At 37.9% G+C, this 16103-nt stretch overlaps 1 protein-coding gene across 19 annotated transcripts in view; it reads left to right on the top strand.

The window, feature by feature from the left end:
- The window catches only part of WRN (WRN RecQ like helicase), a 145931-nt gene that overhangs the window by 3578 nt on the left and 126250 nt on the right, over nucleotides 1-16103 (top strand). For 12 of the 19 annotated variants that reach the window (XM_082715077.1, XM_082715081.1, XM_082715071.1 and 9 more), the window contains exon 2: nucleotides 3641-3775. The exons of 2 other annotated variants lie outside the window; for them this stretch is intronic. The gene's annotated coding sequence lies outside the window, so the exon portion shown is untranslated. Of the gene's footprint in view, nucleotides 1-1196; nucleotides 1297-3640; nucleotides 3776-16103 lie in introns of all 19 variants that reach the window. 5 more of the 19 variants (XM_082715073.1, XM_082715075.1, XM_082715065.1 and 2 more) reach the window with 2 other exon arrangements.

The raw sequence follows: 16103 nt of genomic DNA, 5'->3' as shown, positions 1-16103 counted from the left end.
GGTAGAGAATCCAGAATTGTCACAGAAGTTTAATAAAGTGTTTTATGAAGGTGGGTGTGACTGATTGTGTCATATGTTGCTGATGTATTGAGCCAAATGATGACTGAGAATTGACTGTAGGATTTGGTGACACGAAAGTCATTGGTACCTTGGTATGAGCCCTTTTGGTGGGATGAGTGGTTATAGTGAGTTTAGGAGACAGTGGAAGAAATGAAAATGGGATTGATGGTACAGGTGACTCTTTTGAGTAGTTTTTCTATAACAAGGGGGAAAAGAATGGAGTAGTTAGCTAAGAGTGTGTTTTAAAAATGGAAGAAATCGCAGTATGTGTATATACTGATGGGACTTTGGGACTTTTCTGGGAGACAAGTAGAGAGAGAAAAATTGGTGATGCATGAGAGAGGTGAAAAATGCCCTTGAGTATGGAATCTAGTGCACACAGGGAGGGGCTAGATTTAGGAGCACAGATAGCTCATGGGATACGTGTGTGTGTGTGTGTGTGTGTGTGTGTGTATGCACGTGCACTATACTGATACCTATATCGATTTTGATATCGATGTGTATATATATTTCTCAGCCTCCTTAGTAGCATGGGCTAGTTCCCAATTCCTTATTGTGAGAGATATATACTATAATGTGTGTATGTTGTATGTATTGTGTATTACATATACTATATGTTATTATATATTATCTATATTATACACACACAAACACACACACACACACGTAATCTGCAGTTGGCAAACTGGAAATGTAGGAGAGCTGAAGGCATAGTTTTAGTCCAAGTCTGAAGGCCTGAGAACCAGGAGAGCTAGTAGTACGTATTTCATTCCAAGTCTGATTCTGAAGATGAAAGACTAATAACCTAGATTGAATATGTTCAAGCAGAGAGTGAATTTTTCTTACTCAGCCTTTTTATTCTATTTAGGCCTTCAACAGATTGGACGAGGCTCACCCAGGAAGACCAATCTGCCATATGTAACCTGCTAATTCAAATGCTAATCTCATCGAGAAGCACTCTGACAGACATGCCCCGAATAATGGTTAACTGAAAACCTGGGCACATTGTGGCCCATTCAAGTTGACACAATAAAATTAACCATCATGGCAGAGTATATGGGTATAGATACAATTATGTGACTAAACTACAGGATACGGACCTGTGGAAGTTCTTTTTAAATTGTTTTTCTTTTCAGTGAAATCTGAAGCAAGGTGTGAGCTGAGAATGAGGATGGGGAGGAGATGTGTTGGGTTTAAGCAGAGAGGAAAAGGTATGAAGGTGAGGATGGTAAATAGGTAAGTGAAAAGTTGTAGACTTGCTAGGAAGTTGGAGGGTGCACTTGAGGATGGTGGTCATAAATTTAAGGTGAGACCAGTCAACATGGTTGTGTTTTTCACAGGCTGCATTCATTTAGCTGCATTGGTATAGACACAGAGTAGGCAGAGAATTTTTCTTATTCAGGGGCAGAGTTTTGATAGAGAAACATGAAGCCAGAGATGGGCAGCGAAGTTAAGGAGTATGAAAGAAGTGGTTGTATTAAACCACTTTATATAGTGGTTAAATTTTGCAATTTAAACTGGTCAAGGGGGAAGTAAGGACTACTTGGTGAGGAGAGTGAAAAGGTAGCAGGACCATTAGATTTTAGGTCCTAGTTGAGTCAGAGGATTGTTTGAATTTAATTTCTAGAGGGAATGAACTTGAAAAATAGGAGATGTTGATTGGGGTCAATGAGATGCTTAGAATTGAGATTATAGAGGGATTCAGTCATTGGTAATGACATGGCATCCCCATGGGAACAAATGAGTAAAGCAGGGCGTGGGCAAGGTAATTGGAGAACTAGTCAGAAAACTGAGAGGCACTATCTTCTTTGGAAATTTTGCATCAAAGATTGTAAGCCCTTGGACAAGTAGAGGGGAAAAAAAGGTGGGATGTAGATGTAAATGACCATAATACTGATGTTGATGGTGATGATAATGGCCCATTAACATGCAACTCAGATATCACCAACTTGAACTCTACCCAACCTGAAAAGTTAGATGTGAAATTACATATGGGTATATTACAACTCATAGTCAACCCATAAGCCCTTCATGGACTTCTTTTCTTTGACCCAAGTGTTCTTACAAGAGTGGCAGGTGACATATGGCATCTTTTCTTAGTTGTCAGTTTGAAATCTTTCACCAAAGGCTTATTATAGTGCAGCTTCTGTAGAAATTTTATTCTGCTTTCTGTGTAGTCTTCTTTGGCTTGTCTTCTCTCTCAGGATTGTGAATAATTTATTGGTGAGAAGGCAGGCAGAGAAGTAGGAGTTTTCTGTGACTTAGTAATTTCATATCTAGGAATCTATCCTATAGAAATAATAATGTGAATGCCTAAAGATATACATAAGGGTGTTCATTGACTGCTTTTGGTGATAAAATTTGTAAGCCACCTGTCATCAATAGGGAATAGTTAAATAAATTATGGTAGATAGAGAAAATGGAATTCTATATAGTCTTGAAAAAAATCAGTTCAAAAAGTAGCATTGAGTTTTACTTATTCCATCCCATCAGCAGAGATGTTTTAATTGCAAATATTGAGAAACCCACGTCAAGTTGACTTTAGCAATGAAAGGTTACTGGCCTGCTTAATTGATACACCCTGAAATAGAGTGGCCTGCAGGCAAGTGCAGTCAGGGCTCTACTTTTCTGGCCATGCCTGACCCTCTTCTACAAAGAAGGCAGGAAAGTGTTTTACCTTCGGGGTGATTTCTTTTATAGTTGTAAGATGGCTGTGTGCATCCATCCTGGTAATATATGTAGTAGTAGCAAAAGCATCTCTTCCCATACCATGGAAAGAGACTCCTGAGGATCACTTTGGATCTTATAGTTAGACAATGGATAGAGACAGAGAACTGAGACCTAGGTTGTAATTCCTGCCCCTGAGTCAGTTGTGTGGCAGGTGGAATAGGACTTCCCCCCCTGACCTTAAAACAGTTGGGTTTCATTCCTGGTACTGGTGATGGGGTCATTCTCTTCGAAAGTGCTTTGCTATTAAACACTAGGGGGGGTGGTTGGGATGGACTAAATGGGTTTGTTACCCTCTTTTCTAGTATTAGGATAATCAGCCTAGTTTTGCCCCTCTCATTCTTGATTTTACTAAAACTGTGAGAATTTATCTTCAGGATCCCAGATTGGAAAACTATAAATCATTATTGATTTCATTATTTACAGAGGCTCTTTTACTCTCAGATTGCAAGAAAGAGGTAGACTGGAGGGAGGAGGAAGGACGGGAGAGAGAGAGAGATGCTTTTTGAGAAACAAACTATAGAATGTTCAAACTCTCCATTCGCATACCTGACTTCAGTTTCATTCTTTTCCCTGTAGGGGCCCCCATTAACTGATATGTATCCTCCTGGATTGTTCTTTGCATTTATATGTACACAGAATGTCATTTTGTATTTTGAAATTTAAATGGTAACTACTGTTGACACTTAGCTTTTCCTGTTTGACTTAGCACAAGTTATAGAACTTGTCATCTGAATACATGTAGTTCTGTTTTCTCACTAACTGCTTATTATGCCATCTTATGGCTATGTTATTGTTTACTTAACTATTAATTTTACCTTACTAATTGCTTCTTGTATTTTTGCTATTACAGATTGATGTAATGAACATCCTTTGCATATATCTTGGTCCATGTGTGCGTGTATTTCCATAGGATAGATACCATTGGTGGCTTGAAGGGTATGCAGTTTAAAATGCTGATAACTTCTACGAAATGTCTTTGAAAATGGTAAGGCCAGTTTTTCTTCTCTTGCAAATATATTATATATGACTAATCTTTTAAATTTTTGCTGATAATAATATATCAGGATTATAGACAGTTTTGTTGGCCTCATTCATTGAATACTTTGTTCTTTCTGAAAATGAGAAATGGGACACCTGGGTGCCTCAGTTGGTTGAACTTCTGCCTTTGGCTCAGGTCAGGATCCCCCAAGATCCTCTGATCAAGTCCCAGATCCTGCTCCTTGCTCAGCAGGCAGCCTGCTTCTCCCTTGGCCTACCACTCCCTTTGCTAATGCACTTTCTCTGACAAATTAATAAAATCTTAAAAAAAAAATAAAGATGGCAAATGCCTTTAATGTATATAAAATTTCTGTATTTACATGGATCTGTTTCTGGACATGGTATATTTTATTCCCTTGTTTTATATCTCTTTTTATACCAATTCCACATGATTGTAATTACTATTGTTTTGTACCATTTCCTATTTAGAGTGAGCTTCTCCTTATTGGTCTTATTTTTCAAAAAATATTTGCTACTTCTGAGGATTTTCTCTTCCTAGAGAACTTTAATATAAATCTGTGTGATTTGATGAAAAATCATGTTGACATTTTTTTCTTGGTATTGCTTCTTGAGCATATTGATGTAATTAACATAATTTTGAGACTAACTGTCCAGGAGCTCAGTGTGTCCTATCTACCCCTTTTTGGACATCTTAGTAGACTTTTCTAGTTGTCTTTAATTGGGTCTCATATATTTTATGTTAGGTTTATTTCTCAGTAAATTGTCATTTTTGCTGTTACTGAGTTCAAATATAAATTATATTTTCTAATTGGTTCTTGCTCATATACAGAAAAGTACTTAATTTGGTACACTTATTGTGAATCCGGTCAGAGTATTTGTTCCTTTTAATTGAAGGGGTAAATTACCTGCCATAGAGATACAGGGGAACATTATTTATTTTAGGAGACTTTAGTTTTTGTTCTTGTTTTTTTTAAATAGGCTTCATGCTTAATATGGGGCTTGAACTCATAACCCTGAAATCAAGAGTTGCATGCTCTACCAACTGAGCCACTCAGGTGCCCTGAGACTTTAGCTCTTTGGTAAAAGTTATGCTTATCTCTTATAAAAGCTGGTTAGTAGTAGTAGTCAGCATTTTCTTTCTTTCTTTCTTTTTTTTTTTTTGAGAAAATGCTTAATTTTATGGGAGAATTAAGAAAGAGGGTGGTTTTTTTTTTTTAAATAATTTCTTTATGGGAAAATAAGCAATTGGACTAATTTCATATTCTCCCCAAAATAAGTGAAACCAGTGAGACCTTCTCTCCTGAGCCTACTTCAAACCTTTGTTTCTTTCAGACTTTCAGGTTCTTATCTCTGCATTTTATGATCTCTTCCATCTTTTGTCTGATAGGCCGGTTTTTCAGAGGAAAGCATAGAGTCACCCTCTCTTTAGGGTCTTTGAAGCCAAGAAGACAGAGGGATCGGACCTTCCTAGGGTGTGGTAGCAATAATAGAAGCCATTGAACAAAATACTGAAGCTCTTACGCTTCTTCTAGAAATTTTGACATGCAGCATGGGTCATCACCTACTGGAACCTTACCTGCTTTTGCTGTTCATTCATAAACTGAAGTCTCTGAAGGGGCGTGTGGCTCAGTCAGTTAGGTGTCCAGCTCTTGGTGTCGGCTCAGGTCATGATCTTGTGGGTGGTGAGAGTGAGCCCCTCATTGAACTCTGTGCTTAGTGGAGAGTCTGCTTGAAGATTCTCTCCCTCTGCCCCCCCTCCATCTCTCTCTCTCCCCTAAATAAGTAAATAATATTTTTTTTAAAAATGAAGGCATTGAAGTACAGTGGAAAGACAGTTGGACGGAAGATAACTTTTGCCTTCTAGGAGGTGTGTAATCACAAAATTGCTGATATTTCCTTTTATTCAATTTATGTACACTCACCCTGTCTTAAGAGATAGGTTCTTAGAAAAGATTTTCGTTGGATAAAATTAAGGTTGCTTTTGGAATTGTATATTAATTTCCCAATTTCTTTTTTACCCAGTCTCCATTTTTATTTTTATTTTTCACTCTTCCTCTGATATTTACTGATCTTGTTGTAAAATTTATGCATTTTTCTGGGGCCCCTGGTCGACTCACTCAGTTAAGTACCTGACTCCTCATTTTGGCTTGAGTCATGATCTTCGGGTTGTGGGATCCAGCCCTGTGTTGGGCTCCATGCAGGGTTTGAAACCTACTTGGGTTTCTCTCTCTCTCTCTCTCTCTTGTCCTTCCCTACCCCTCCAAAAAAAATAAATAAAATTCATGCATTTTTTTTTCTTTCTATGTGGCAGTGCTGCATTTCAACCCAGTGCAGAGCTTTGCATCCTGAAGTTAAATTTTACTCCCATTTAGTTGTTACAAGTTTCTGTTAAATTGCTATTTACTGTTACTTTTGATTTGTACTCTGATTTTTTTTTTTAAAGATTTTATTTATTTATTTGACAGACAGAGATCACAAGTAGGCAGAGAGGCAGGCAGAGAGAGAGAGAGGAGGAAGCAGCAGGCTCCCTGCTGAGCAGAGAGCCTGATGCAGGGCTCTGTCCTATTACTCTGGGATCATGACCTGAGCCGAAGGCAGAGGCTTTAACCCACTGAGCCACCCAGGTGCCCCTGTACTCTGATTTTTAAAGGTTTTGAAACTATATACCAAGTTACGAAACTTTTGTTATTGTATGCTTTGTGTGGCTATTTTAGCTTTATTTTAAGATGAGAGATTAAAGGGAAGGATTAATGACACAATTTAATTTTCATTTATATTTGTGTATTACTTAGAATGTAGGAACAGAAAACTTCTTTCAGACTTAAAAAAATGAGGAAATTTATTATTAAAATGTAACTTGAAGCCTGAGGCAGGACTCACTAGTAGACTGATTTTGTCTGTTGACTATGGCTCCATTCTCATCATTGCCTTCTTCTGTATGTTGTATATATGGCTTTCTCATCAAGCTGACTTCCATTTTAGTGGCAAAAAGGGTGTAGAAGGCCCAGACTTCACATTGTCAAGCAGAGGGCATCTCTTTCCATTGCAAGATAGTATTTTTTTAGAGGAACCCTCCTCTTTGTGTCTCATTGGCCTGAATTAAGTTGCGTATTTTAGGGGTACCTGGCTACCCCTAAATCAAGTCAGAAGAGCATGTGACTCTTGATTTCAGGGTCATGAACTCAGGCCCCACGTCAGGTGTGGAGATTACTTAAAAAAAAAGTTGTATATTTTATTCTTTTTTTTCTTTAAAAATGTATTTGTTTGAGAGAGAGAGAGAGGGAGAGAGCGCGCGCCCGCACATACACACATAAGCTGGGGGAGCAGCTGTGGGAGAAGGAGAAGTGGGCTCCCCTTGGAGCAGGGAGCCTGATGTGGGGCTCAATCCCAGGACCCTAGAATCATGACCCAAGCTGAAGGCCGACGCCCAACCAACTGAGCCACCCAGGTGCCCCTGTATATTTTATTCTTTTCTTTTATTTTCTGAAAAGATTTTATTTATTTGACAGAGAGGTAGAGAGAGAGCACAAGCAGGCAGAGTGGCAGGCAGAGGGAGAGGGAGAAGCAGGCTTCCCGCCTAGCAAGGAGCCTGATGCGGGGCTCGATCCCAGGACCCTGAGATCATTACCTGAGCTGAAGGCAGAGGCTTAACCCACTGAGCCACCCAGGCGCCCCTGTATATTTTATTCTTAAAACCAAATTTGGGGGAATGCCCTGAGTTTAACCTGAGTTTCTGAATCATCACTGTGTCAAAGGGAATGGGATTACTTGTAGATCACTTGGGTTTACCATGGGAGCTGGGAGTGAGGGCAGCTTTCCTGAAGCATGCTGCCTTTGTGGTAAATCACTGGTCTGTTCTAAATTAAATTTACGGCCATAAAAAGGGTGTTGGGTGAAATGGATGGTGGGTGGGCAACCATCAATGTACCCTTGATAATGAGTCCTATACAATTTCATCTCAGGCCATGTGAAGTAACAGTAATAAATATAAAAGAAAAAATAGGCAGCCTAAAAGCAAATTTTAAATTGACTTACTCGAAAACTTTCTCTACTGTTTCCCAGTTTATAATGGTTGATTTCAGCTGACTGGCTGTAGCTACTTACAGAACAGAGGAAATTCACTAAAAATAATGAATTATTCAGTTGGATAGTGAAATTCAGTTATAAAGCATTTCACTGAGCTATGGATTCAGTTCAGGTCAAGTTGTGTTCCTGGTTTATGGGCAGTGTGGCTTCTCACAGTGACACAGCATAGAGAGAGGCATTTATCTTTTTTCCCTGTTGCTAGTGTTTTAATGGCATTTTATTATATTTATTTGATTGGTTTCATTTATACTTTATTTCAATTGACTTTATTAATATAAATTTTTATTTATACTTTATTCATATCAATCATATATAATACTTGGTAGTTAGGAACATTTGGTGATATCTATAATAAATAATCTCAAAAAAAACCCCCATCCTATTACTTTTCAAATTTCAGTTACTTACTATCCAAACCAAATGCTCTAGGTGAGGGGTTGCTGGGTAGTTCAGTGGATTAAGACTCGGCCTTCTGCTCAGGTCCTGATCTCCGGTTCTGGATCCAGCCCTGCGTGGGGGTTTCTGCTCAGCAGGGAGCCTGCTCCCCCGCCCCCACCTCTGCCTGCCTCTCTGCCTACTTGTAATCTCTGTTTGTCAAATAAATAAAATATTTTTAAAAAATCCTCTAAGTAGTTTTATTAAGCTTTTCTAATTTGCTTGCCTGGGTTATTTGGGAAGAAATTAAGATTACCAGAAATCGGGACGCCTGGGTGGCTCAGTTGGTTAAGCAGCTGCCTTCAGCTCAGGTCATGATCCCAGCATCCTGGGATCGAGTCCCACATTGGGCTCCTTGCTCAGCAGGGAGCCTGCTTCTCCCTCTGCCTCTGCCTGCCATTCTGTCTGCCTGTGCTCTCTCTCTTTCCCTCTCTCTCTCTGATAAAAAAATAAAATTTAAAAAAAAAAAAAAAAAGATTACCAGAAATCTAGCAACAGTTTAATGAAAATCTTAAAAGCCTCTTTAATTAGGGATTTAATGAGGGCTTTGTCACGGATTCTTTGGTTCTTCTTTGTTTTCCTCTACCCCCTCCTATTCCTGTTAGTACATTGAAGATGAAAGAATTCTCAAAAACAATGCAGAAGAATACCTTATAAATTATATTTTCTACAATAAGTTATAGTTTGTGTGTGTGTGTATAAACTAGTTGCTAATAAAAAAAAAGTAGTTGCTAGTATATTGGTAAGTGTAGATAAACTTAAAGGGTGAGGTTATATTTTCAGAAAATACATAATAAATTAAAAGAAAGCAAACCCAGAATTTTTTGAAGTACAGTTGACATGTTACTAGTTTCAGGTGTGCAACATAATGATTTGACACTTAAAATGAACCCTTGAACAATATGGGTTTGAATTGAATGTGTCCACTTGTGCATGAATGTTTTTCAGTCACAGTACTATAAATGTATTTTCTTTTCTTTACGATTTTCTTTCTCTCTCTCTTTTTTTTTTTTTTTAAGATTTTATTTGTTTGACAGAGATAGAGGGAGACAGTGAGAGAGGGAACACAAGCAGGGGGAGTGGGAGAGGAAGAAGCAGGTTTCCTACTGAGCAGGGAGCCTGATGCGAGACTCAATCCCAGGACCCTGAGATCATGGACCCTAGCGGAAAGCAGAGTCTTAACCCACTGAGCCACCCAGGCGCCCTGAAAATATACATATTAATTGTTTATAAAATCAGTAAGACTGCCCACCAAAGTTGGCTATTAATAGTTAAATTTTGGGGAGTCAAAAATTATTGGTGGATTTTTGACTATGTGGTGGGTTGGTGCCCATAACCTCTATGTTGTTCAAGGGTCAACTGTATATACAGAATGAAATGTTCACCATGATAAGTATGGTTACCATCTGTTGCCATACAAAGTTGTTACAGTATTAACTATATTCCCTATGCTGTACTTTTCATCTTCTTGACTTAATTATTTTATAACTGAAAGTTTGTACCTCTTAATCCCCATTGTCCATTTTGGCTGTTCCTGAACCCCCCTCCCTTCTGGCAACCACCATTTTGTTTTTTGTGTTTCTGAGTCTTATTTTGGTTTTGTTTGTTCATTTGTTTTGTTTCTCAAATTTCACATATAAGGGAAATCATATAGGATTTGTCTCTCTGACTTATTTCACCTAGCAAAATATTCGCCAGGGCCATCCGTTTTGTCACAGGTAGTGAGATCTCGTTCTTTTTTTTTTTTTTGGCTGAATAGTATTCCATTGTATACTGTATCTTCTTTGTCCATTCCCCCATAGGTGGACATTTAGGTTGCTTCCCTATCTTGGTTGTTGTATATCATGCTGCAATAAACGTTATATACAATAAAATGCTCTAGGTGGTTTTGAATTAGTGTTTTCATTTTGGTGGGGGGTAAATACCTAGCAGTGAAATTACTGGATTGTTTGGTATACCTATTTTTAATTTTTTGAGGAACCTCTATACTGTTTTCTGTGGTGGCTATACCAATGTACATTTCCATCAACAGCACTCAAGGGTTTGCTTTTCTTTATATCCTTGCTAACATTTTTTACTTCTTGTCTTTTTGGCAGTAGTCATTCCGACATATGTAAGGTAGTATCTCAAATTTTGATTTGAATTTCCAGGATGATTACTGATGTTGAGCATATTTTCATGTGTCTGTTAGCCATTTGTATGTCTTCTTTGGAAAAATGTCTATTCTGGTCCTCTGCCCATTTTTAAAATCAGACTTTTTTGTATGATTTCTTTATATATTTTGAATATTAATCTTTTATTGGATATATCATTTGCAAATATCTTGCTCTGTTGCCTTTTTAGTAGGTTGCCTTTTTGTTTTGTTGGTTGTTTCCTTTTACTGTGTAAAAGCTTTTTGTTTGATGCAGTCCTAATTGTTTTTTGGTTTTGTTTTCTTTTGTTTTGTTTTCTGCTTTTGTTGCCCTGCCTGAGAAGTCAGATCCCAAAAATATTGCTACAACTGATGTCCAAAAGTTAACTGCCTGTTTTCTATTAGAAGTTTTATGCAAACCCAGAATTTTTAAAGTTCAGTGCATTGTTGATTAAATTTGAAAGACTTCATGACTAGAATTTGCCTCTTAGTAAAAAGAACATAATTGTATAGGTGAAACTCAAAGAATCTAACCAAAATTAGGGCATAGATAACCAAATTGAACTACTGAAACATTTAAGTTGCTTTGGTTTTATAAGCTGTGTTAGGTTTTTGCTTTTTTTTTTTTTAAATACTTATTTATTCCATCTTATAAATCATTGACACTTTCTTTTTTAATTCATTCTTATTACTTTCTACATACACAGAAAGTTAGATGAGTATATGATTATTACTGTTGTAATTTAGATTGTATTTGGAAACTTCCTAAATACAGTTTGTAGAGTATAGTTACAGATGAAAAAAAAGTGGATTCATGTTGAAATCCATTGCTCCTTGGGTCAGGTCTGATGGGTAAGAATGAAGTCTTCTTGGATAAATGAATCCATTTTCTCTGTTTGAACTTATCATTTAAAAGAACATTCTACTGCTGAAGCACTTCAGTGCTTAATTTTTGATAAATTTATAAACTTTGTCTAGTTGGTGTGAATTTGGTTGTCTTTCCTTGATTCCTCTCTGTACACTAAAGAGAGGGAGGTATAATAGTAGTAAAAGATCTATCATTTTTATTGTAACTGAACTCAGAGGGTTCGCTCCTTGAGGTACATTAAATTGAACACAGTGCCTGGGTGGCTTGGTCAGTTAAGCGTTAAACTCTTGGTTTCAGCTCAGGTCTTGATCTCAGGGTCCTATGATTGAGCCCAGTATCAGGCTACATGCTCAGCAGGGAGTCTGCTGGAGGATTATCTCCCTCTCCGTCTGCTCCTCAGCCTCTCCTACTCTCTCTCTCTAATAAATACGTAAATCTTTAAAAAAAAAAATGAACACAACACAAGGAAGTATTGAAAGCAAAGAACTCTTTATTACCTCATACAGTAAGAGAGAGGGGGATTGCTCTCAAAGTACTGTCTCCCTGTGGGGTTGGTATAGGAAGGTTTTATTCAGTGTATTTGGGGGCGGAGGGAGGGAGCTTGTATATACATCAAGGAACTTACACATATTCTGTTACCTAGGCACTTCAGTTCAACTGTTTATGCCTAGCATGTCAGCGTTCTAGTGCATCCATAGTATGTTGAAAAAAGGGGGAAAAACTCCCCCGTAGAAGGGTATCTTCAGGGGCGCCTGGGTGGCTCAGTGGGTTAAGCCTCTGCCTTTGGCTCAGGTCATGATCCCAGGGTCCTGGGATGGAGCCTCGCATAAGGCTCTTTGCTCAACAGGGAGCCTGCTTCCTCCTCTCTCTCTGCCTCCCTCTCTGCCTACTTGTGATCTCTGTCAAATAAATAAATAAAATCTTAAAAAAAAAAAAAGAGAAGGATATCTTCATATTATAATGAGTTAAGGATAACTTCAAGACAACTTGGGGCTTCTGCTCAGGTCCTCAACCAGTCCAAGATGGCTCACACTGTCTCACGTAAGAAGCTATATGGTGAAACACCTAGCAAGGGGCTATTAGCTGAAACCGTCTGGCTGGGTATCTTATTGGTCCAACTGCTGGTTCTGTAAAACAAAACACATTCCTTCCCTGCTTTTGTCTCTTCCCCTTCTCCCTTCTGCTGATAGCTTTCAGGCCTCTGATTTGAGTAACTTTCTGTTACATCCTAGCTAACACTCTCAATATACCAACTTACTATAACTGTAGATTAAAAGATGTGACATCCTGCTTATCACTGTTTATATTAATGCAGTAAGGCAAGTAATATATTTATTTATTTATTTTTTAAAGATCTTATTTATTTATTTGACAGAGAGAAAGACAGTGAGAGAGGGAACACAAGCAGGGAGAGTGGGAGAGGGAGAAGCAAGTTTCCCACTGAGCAGGGAGCCCGATGCGGGGCTCCATCCCAGGATCCTGGGGTCAGGACCTTAGCTAAAGGCAGATGCTTAATGACTGAGCTACCCAGGCCCCCTGGTAATATAATATTTAATAATAATGTAATATAGGAACCCTGGGTGGTTCAGTCAGTTAAGCGTTTGCCTTCAGCTGGGATCATGATCCCAGGGTCCTGGAATCAAGCTCCCCTCAGGACTCCTGTTCAGTGAGGAGTCTGATTCTTTCTGTCCCTCTTCTCCTCCCCCCTGCTCATGCTCTCTCTCTCTCTCGGTGTCAAATAAATAAATAAATAAAATCTTTAAAAAAATAATATAATAAAACAAGTAATATAGTAGGAATTTAACCCCATTTTACAGATGAGGAAATGAAAATAGAAAAGTAAAGTGACTTGTCCAAGATCACATGGATACCAAGTAGCAAAGCGTCAAAGTACAATTTTCCAAAATATTAAAGACTGGTTCTCATACAAATACAGAATGAACATATGTCACATTATTTAGCTCATTAATGAGGGAACCAGCAGGAGATAAATTTGTTTCAAAGAGGAACAAAGATATAGTGGATTAGGGTTCTCCAGAAAAACAAAACCAGTAGGATATATATATAGAAGTACAGAAAGAGATTGATTGTGGGGGATTGGCTCATGCAATTGTGGAGGCCGAAACTCCACAATTTGCTGTTCCAAGCTGGAGGTCCAGGAAATCCAGTGATGTAATTGTGGTCCAAACCTGAAGGCCTACAAAGCAGAGGACCGAGTAGTCTAGTTCTCCTCCTAGTATGACAGTCCAAGAACTGAGGAGTGCTGATGTGGGAGGGCAAGAGAGGATGGATGTTTCAGCTTGAATGGAGACACAATTTGCCCTCTGTCTGCCTTTTAATTTTTTTGAGACTCTGCAGATTGGATGATGCCCTTATTGGTGAGGGCAGTCTTCTGTACAAAGTCTACCTATTTAAACGCTGATTTTCTCTGATAACGCCCTCCCAGACACACCTAGAAATAGTGTTTGACTAGCTTTGGGTGGGTAACCCCCTAGTTAGGTTGACACATAAAACTGACCGGTACATATACATATTGGAGAAAGAATTTTGGAATAAAATTGCTGGGTTAGATACAAAAACCATCCCTACAGAGCAGTAAAAAGCATAGCCTTTGAGATTATTTTTTCTACTGGGCAGAATTCAGTTGTATCTTTACTAGACAAAAATTTGCAAGTTAACAAGTAACTTCACAGAGCCTCAGTTTTTAACAGTAGTAAATAGCGAGTCATATAAAGGTCTGTTCTCTAATGAAGTCTTCTTTGATTAAGATTGTGCTCCTTTATGTCATTGAAAGGACATACTGCCTCTCTTTGTCTTTTAAATTTTGGATAGTTTTTCTTGATACAAAGCAACATGAGAATATGAGTTTTCTGACTCTAAGTACAGATTTCTTTCCATTCTACTTCCCTACCTCTTCATAGCATAATTTTTACCATTAGAGTAGTCTGTAACTTCTGCAAAATTAGCTACTCTTTGTTACTAGTTTTCCTATTTGACACATTTTCCTTTGTTATACAGCGATGGTGATAGTTTTCTTCCTTAGAGGAATATTGTGAAACTCAATGGATATTTCAAAATTTGCATAAATACCAAAAGTGAGAAATTAAAATTATAGCTTATGTACTAAAACTACACTTTTATGACATTTTGTTAGCAAATTTCAGAGTCACTGTAAACATTCTTGATTTTTAACTAAATAATCAGAATTTATAAAACTGTATTTGATCAGGGTACCTGGGTGGCTCAGTGGGTTAAAGCCTCTGCCTTTGGCTCAGGACATGACCTCAGGGTCTTGGGATTGAGCCCCGCATCAAGCTCTCTGCTCAGCAGGGAGCCTGCTTCCCCCGCCCGCTGGCCTCTCTGCCTACTTGTGTGCTCACGCTTTCTCTCTCTTTCTTTTTCTCTTTCTCTCTCTCTCTGTGTCAAATAAATAAATAAATAAATCTTAGAAAAACCCCAAAAAAGTATTTGATCAGATTAGTCTTTATGTATTTTGAAAAAAATAGAGGTGAACCATTTTAAGTAGTAGGAGAAAATTTATTCATGTTAAACAAGATAATTGCCTAACAGTTAAATATTTCACTACTTACTAATAATTTCTTCCTGGCCCTGAAAACCAGTGGGTTTTTTATTTTTTTATGCTTTTTAAGAAGGTTGGGATATTTTATTCAGTTTAGCCCTCAAGCAATTAGGCAAGTCAGTTACCATGGTAACAGTAGGTATTAGTTTCCTTACCTCAATTAAAGGTATTTATTTATTTATTTATTTGAGAGGGAGAACCAGTGTGGAGAAGGGGGCAGAGGGGCAGAGGGGCGGAGGAGGGAGAGAATATTAAGCAGACTATGTCTAGTGGCAAGCCTGTCTCAGGGCTCCATTCCAGGAGCCATGAGATTCTGACCTGAACTGAAACCAACAGGGCTGAGACTTAACCCACTGAGTCTCCCAGACACCCCAGTTTTAGTTAAAGGTTTTAGGAGCAAAGACATCTCTGAGCTAATCTAGTGAAACCCAGCTTCTATGGAACAGGAGTTATTTTGTCCATTCTTTAGAAGAGGATACCATTTCAAGTAGAAAAATATGCTCTTGAGATGAGTTTCTACTCTGATAGAGTGAAGTAGAGTAGGATCTAAAAGCTAGGTAATTCAAAAGCTATCCCTTCTTAGTTAATATGGGATACAGTTGGTCTTAATTCCTGTATTTGGTCAAACTTAAATCTTGAATCTTACTGATGTGTTTCTTTTGCTATGGACTAAAAGGCACTAAAAGTGCCTGCAGTAGACAGTGTTCCCTCTAATGGATGTCAGATAAAATCTTTTAAGATAAACTTTTTTCAAAACCTAATTCCTAGTTTTAGGAGATAATCTCTTAACATTTAATCGGGTAATATTACTAACCCTGAGTAGTAAGTCTACCCATTCAGGTATCATGAAGTCCATTTTGCAAGTAATATATCAAAAAGGTTTTACTAAGAAGTTTTATTATTATTAGGTATTTTTTATCTTATTAACTGTTTTATCACTGTATTATGGTGATTAAAAAAAACTGTAGTTTTTAATGCCAGTAGCATTGGACATTTTACAGTCCTAGACCATTTTGTCTGTTCTGTAGCAGGAGTTGGCAAACTTGTGGTGGGTCCCATTTGACTTGCTGCTTGTTTTTGTACTTGGAGTTAAATGGTTTTTATATTTTTAAATGGCTAAGAAATCAAAAGGAAAAATTTTGCAAAATTTGCATAAATCTAGATTTCATTGTCTATAAAGTCTTATTGGAACATTGCCATGCTTATTTAAGTAT

The sequence above is a fragment of the Mustela nivalis genome, assembly GCF_964662115.1.
Source record: "Mustela nivalis genome assembly, chromosome: 20".
Classification (NCBI taxonomy): Eukaryota; Metazoa; Chordata; class Mammalia; order Carnivora; family Mustelidae; genus Mustela; species Mustela nivalis.
Note: the sequence above shows the minus strand (reverse complement) of the source record. Positions and strands in the feature narration are given on the sequence as shown.